The sequence below is a fragment of the Trachypithecus francoisi genome, unplaced genomic scaffold (assembly GCF_009764315.1).
Source record: "Trachypithecus francoisi isolate TF-2019V2 unplaced genomic scaffold, Tfra_2.0 Lachesis_group1, whole genome shotgun sequence".
Classification (NCBI taxonomy): Eukaryota; Metazoa; Chordata; class Mammalia; order Primates; family Cercopithecidae; genus Trachypithecus; species Trachypithecus francoisi.
The window spans coordinates 141,258,118-141,264,080 of NW_022681454.1; the positions used below are offsets into that span (position 1 = coordinate 141,258,118).

At 39.9% G+C, this 5,963-nt stretch overlaps 1 pseudogene; it reads left to right on the plus strand.

The window, feature by feature from the left end:
• The first annotated feature begins 4,855 nt into the window (after nt 1-4,855).
• On the plus strand, nt 4,856-5,607 carry LOC117084957 (annotated as a pseudogene).
• The last annotated feature ends 356 nt before the right edge of the window (nt 5,608-5,963 follow it).

A 5,963-nucleotide genomic window follows, 5' to 3' on the forward strand; every position in this document is an offset into this window, starting at 1 on the left:
TTGCTCCTCCTTTGCCTTCTATCATGATTGTGAGGCCTCCTCAGCCATGTGGAACTGTGAGTCAACTAAACCTCTTCCCTTTATAAGTCACCCAGTCTTGGGTATTTCTCTATTAGCAGCATGAGAACAGACTAATGCACCTAGTCTAAGGTATTTTGTTGTAGCAGCCCTAATGGACTCACAGACTTTCCAGTGAAAGCCTATAACCATAGAAGACTTCTTGGACATCAAGTTTCTAAAGACATAGGAGAGCAAATTTCTTCTAAACACAACTAAAATAAAACTTAAAATTTGTGTTTAATATGTATATACTGTACATCACTGCAAATGTGGTATTCCTTTAGGATAGCACTCCCGTTTGTAATTAAAAATTTCCAAAATTAGGCATCCAAAACTAGAAGAGGTCTACAAATGGCAATAAGCACTCTGTTATCCAAAAGAGAGATTTTATAAATAGAAGATTTTGTATATAAGCCTATTTATCTACAGCCTAGTAAAGAGTTGAACACTGTCTAGAGAATGTGACCTAAGTAGGCAAACAATTCAGATAATGTAAATTGCAGTTTGAGGCCTAAAAAATACAGAAAACATGTTTAGTCTAAAAAAATATGAAGACCTAAAATGGCATGCAAATTCTGACAACAATTTTTCTAGGACACGGCAATATGGAAACACTGAAGTATGAATTAAAATCAAAGAGTTTTTTAGTTTAAAATGGTGTGTCAAGAAAGCAGCTCCTAACATAACTTGCTCCAAGCAACCATTCAATACCTACAGAGAACTGCCAAACAAAATTAGTAATCTACTGATAAAGTTAGGAAAACATTTTCTTAAATGGGGCTAATCTAAAAAAAAAAAAATTCCAAAGTTTACCCATGTTTAGAGCAGCCCTATTTACCCTGAAGGAAGAACACTGTTGTGAAATTTATTTCAGTGACCCAGGGCCCTGTATCAACAAATAAAAGGGACCATTTTCCTTCTCCATGACAATGGTGTTTTTTGAGGAATTATAATCTTCCCACTGTTAGCAGCTTCTATAACTTTCTAATTGATCTTCCTCACTTCTATCTTAGCCCTCTTTTATCTACTCTTCTCCCAGCAGGCATGAAACACGTCAAAGTCCTTAAAATTCTCCAGTAACTTCCCATTGCTCTTAGAACACAGACACCTTCACCTGTCCTAAGAAGCCCTGAATGTTCTGCCCAGCTTACTGCCTCCACCTTGTCCTGAATGTAGCATACCCCTCTCTGCCTTTGACATCTTAAGTTTTCAAAAACTATATTTCATGGAATTTTGGAATAATATAATTAATTCATGTGAATTAATGTGCATACCTCTCTGTCTTTCATTCACTAAACTCTAGCCACACTGCTGGATAGTAGTGAATAAATGTTGAGTCACTGGAAATAAAATTATAAGATAATTAAAATATTATTAAAACAAGAGCAAAATGTATCAGCTGTCATCAAAGCTCAATATAAAGATAAGGTCACTTATAAATGCTTTTATTAAAAAATAAAGACCAAGAGTAAATTGAAAACATTGCCCACAAAATAGAAATAATAGAAAAAATACAACGGTATTTCGAGCCAATTAACAGATCTATTATATTGTTTTCCATTTCTGATTACTCAAAAAATTGTTAAAACTTATAAAGCTTAATCAAGGAAGACAACTAAAGCAAACAGCAAATTTAATATGGGAAAGGAGATACAGGAATAACTAGGAATCGATTTTTTAATTTTTTAAAATTTTAAATTGTAGAGAGTACTGTATATTAAAAATGTAAATCACAGTAATCTGTGCTGATTTGACAGACTCTAGAACACTACCTGGAAAATGGAGGGGTTCAGTAAGTATTTGGTGAATACATAGATTTCATAGGAAAATATTTGTTGTCTCAAGAATTAGAAAGCCTGAAGACAGCAACAACCCTGGGAAGGGGGAAGTCCTTTCTATTATCAAAGAATTATCTCAAATAAATTCCCAAACCTTGTCACTCAGTAAATATTTATTGAGCACATTCTATTATGCCAAGCACTATTCCAGTGTAAAGGATGATAAAAAATATCAGGACCCCCAAACTTCTTATGCAAAAGGGAAACTTAAGCCCGGGAGGTTGAGTCATGCAACTCCCTCTTCCAAATGAATATCTGTTCCTAGCATGATGCCTCAGCCAGATCCCCATGGAAACATAAAAGACGTCAGGCACCTGCTGAAGAACTGCTTCCACAGATCATTCATAACTAAATTCTCTGCTGGCCTCCCATAAACAAGGACTTGCCATTTGTAACTTTAGATCTGTGATCTGCAATCTAAATCTAGATCCTAAAACTAAAGTCTGTTCAATTCCACACTGATAATATCTATCATATTGTATCTTCACAGGTGCAGAGTGAAGACAAGACTCATTTCCTCCACCTACCCATAGAGGTCTACAGAAGTGGCTCTTCTGTTATTAATACTTCCTTTTCCTCTGCAAACATTCACCTTATCTTGTGTAAAATGTAGATTTCCTGGGCACTATCTAATGTCTCACGGGAATACAACCATTTGCCCTATAGTCCCTTTAAAGAAATATGTAAATCCTAAACCTCCTGAAAACCTCTTTGGAGAAACAGCCACAGATTTGTCTACAGATTGCTCAAATGCACCCCAAAGTTGGCTTAACACACCTCAAAAATTAAGACTTTTATGTCATTCATTTTTGTTGTCACTAGACTCTGGGAATAACCATTAACCTTCCCCCACCTCAACCCAAACCTGTCCTCTTAAAGTTTCATTCTTCTGCTGATATCAAACAGGTGGTGCCATGTATAATTAAGAAAACTAAAACAGAGTGAGGAGAATGGGACCCGGGGAAGGGGTGCATGGATGGTTATTCCTCTGGATTGGGGAGAGACTCTTTGGTAATATCTGAGCAGCTAAGGAGCAAACCATGCAGATAATTAGAAAAGCTTATTCCAAACAGAAGAAAAAAAGAATGTGAAAGGGTCCTGAGTAAAAGTAGTGCCTGGAGCTGAGTGAGGGAGGCAAGAATGGTGAGACCCAGGTCTTGTGGGGCCTCAGGGGCACTGAACTCTGGGGAAAAGGGAAGCCACTGCATTGATCTGATATGATCTAACCTAACATTGAGGTACACCCTGTGATTGTGGTCTGGACAATAGGCTTTGGGGTACAAGATAAAAGCTAGAGGAGCAATGAGACCATTGCTATAATCCTAGCAAGAGACGATGGTGGCTGAAACAAAGCTAGTCACAGTGCAAGTGGCAGAGCAGCAGGACTCTGGATATATTAGTGGCCAGATTCTGAATTCATGATGAAGTTGGAGCTGACAGGATTCCCGGTGAATAGTAGGAACTTATACTTTCAGATATTTAAAACATCTTATATGCTAATAAAAACAATGCAATAAAGCCTTGGTTCAGCTCTGGAATCAGCAACTAGGCCTATATAAAGATGTAAACCAAAAATAAAATTCTATGCCCCGTAACAGACTGAATGACTGAATGACCAACCCCACCCCCTACTCCCACTTCAACAAAAGAGATTCAAAAAAAACTTGAAAACTAATTCAGGTCATGATGGGAAGGGGGTGTCATGCCCCATCACACTTTTCTCCCTTTGGAGTTCAGGCACAACTGACCAGTATTAACATTAAAACAGAGATCTTAAGACTGACAAAACAGACTGTAGCAATAAGATACCAAATTCCAATTTGGCTCTAGTATGGTATCATATGACAGGCAGCAGGCCCTGAAGGAAATCAAAGGATTTTACCCCAAAATAGATTAATTTGGCATGTTTTCACATATCCCTGAAAAGCCATTTTGTGGGGGAAAATTTGCATCTGTAATTTTTGTAAGGAAAAGTTTGCATCTGCAAAGAATTTCTTTTTTTTTTTTTTTTTTTTTTTTTTTTTTTTTTTGTTGAGACGGAGTCTCGCTCTGTCGCCCAGGCTGGAGTGCAGTGGCCAGATCTCAGCTCACTGCAAGCTCTGCCTCCCGGGTTTACGCCATTCTCCTGCCTCAGCCTCCCGAGTAGCTGGGACTGCAGGCGCCCGCCACCTCGCCCGGCTAGTTTTTTTTTTTTTTTTTTTTTTAGTAGAGACGGGGTTTCACCGTGTTAGCCAGGATGGTCTCGATCTCCTGACCTCGTGATCCGCCCGTCTCGGCCTCCCAAAGTGCTGGGATTACAGGCTTGAGCCACCGCGCCCGGCCTGCAAAGAATTTCTACTGACACAGCTAGATCTTTCCCCTTCCAGACCCTCCCAATCCTGAGGAGATTAACCTAGAGTCTAGCACCTTTTAAGGGTCTAACTAGGAAATATTTGCCATCCGTTTTCTCTAAGGGTGGTCACCTATGAGACCTCATCTACATAATAAGAATCTTGGTCTCCACAACCCCTGATCTTAACCCAGGCACCCCTTTCTTTTGGATAATAACTTAACTGTTTGAACCAATTGCCAATCAGAAAAATCTTTGAATCCACCTGTGACCTGTAAGGCCCCACTCTGAGTTGTCCCACCTTTCTGAACCAACCCAATGTATACCTTACGTGTATTGATTAACATCTTATGTCTCCCTAAAATATATAAATCAAGCTGTAAACTAACCGTCTTAGGTACATAGTCTTAGAACCTCTTGAGACTATGCCTCAGGCCATGGTCACTCATATTTGGCTCAGAATAACCCTCTTGAAATATTTTACAGAATTTGGCTGTTTTCGTCAACAAAGAAATGACCTATTAACAGATGCTGACATATATTTTTTATTTTATTTTATTTTTGACCTCTGAACTTTTTATTGGCCTCCTGCTCCCCAAAGGGTACCCTGCTTCTGCTGGCTTAATGTCTCATCCATGGGCTCTACAAGGTCATTGATGACACCAATGTCACTCAGCTGCAGCTGGAGACAGAGATCGAGGCTCTCAAGGAGGAGTTGCTCTTCATGAAGAAGAACCACAAGGAGGAAGTAAAAGGCCTACCAGCCCAGATTGCCAGATCTGGGTTGAGCCTGGAGGTAGATGCCCCCAGATCTCAGAACCTAGCCAAGATCATGGCAGGCATCCTGGCCCAATATGAAGAGATGGCCCGGAAGACCTGAAAGGAGCTGGACAAGTACTGGTCTCAGCAGATTGAGGAGAGCACCACAGCAGTCACCACGTAGTCTGCCAAAGTTGGAGCTGCTGAGATGATGCTCACGGAACTGAGACATACAGTCCAGTCCTTGTAGATCGACCTGGACTCCATGAGAAATCTGAAGGCCAGCTTGGAGAACAGCCTGAGGGAGGTGGAGGCCTGTCATGCCCTGCAGATGGAGCAGCTCAATGGGATCCAGCTGCACCTGGAGTCAGAGCTGGCACAGACCTGGGCAGAGGGACAGCGCCAGGCCCAGGAGTATAAGGTCCTGCTGAACATCAAGGTCAAGCTGGAGGCTGAGATCGCCACCTACTGCCACCTGCTGGAAGATGAGGAGGACTTCAATCTTGGTGATGCCCTGGACAACAGCAACTCTATGAAACCATCAAAAAGACCACCACCCACCAGATAGTGGATGGCAAAGTGGTGTCTGAGACCAATGACACCAAAGTTCTGAGACATTAAGCTGACATATATATTTTTAAACTGACTATATAAGCTTGGCTTTATAAATCAGATCAGTGGAGAAAGAAATAACTCTTCAAAAAATGGTGCTAAGATAATTGGATACCTATTTTTAAGTCATATTCTCAGGTATTACATACACAAAAAGATGGTAGATGGAGTCATAAATTTAATGCGATGAATTTTTTGAAATGACAACTATTGATACCTAGATGAAAATGTCGGTGAATTTTTAATCGAACTTGGTACAAATAGAACTTCTAAGTTCAACAGCAACAAAAGAAATCACAAAGAGGGAAAAAACACAACAAAGTTCAATGAGATGAAAATATAGAACATCTACACGTCAAAGATAT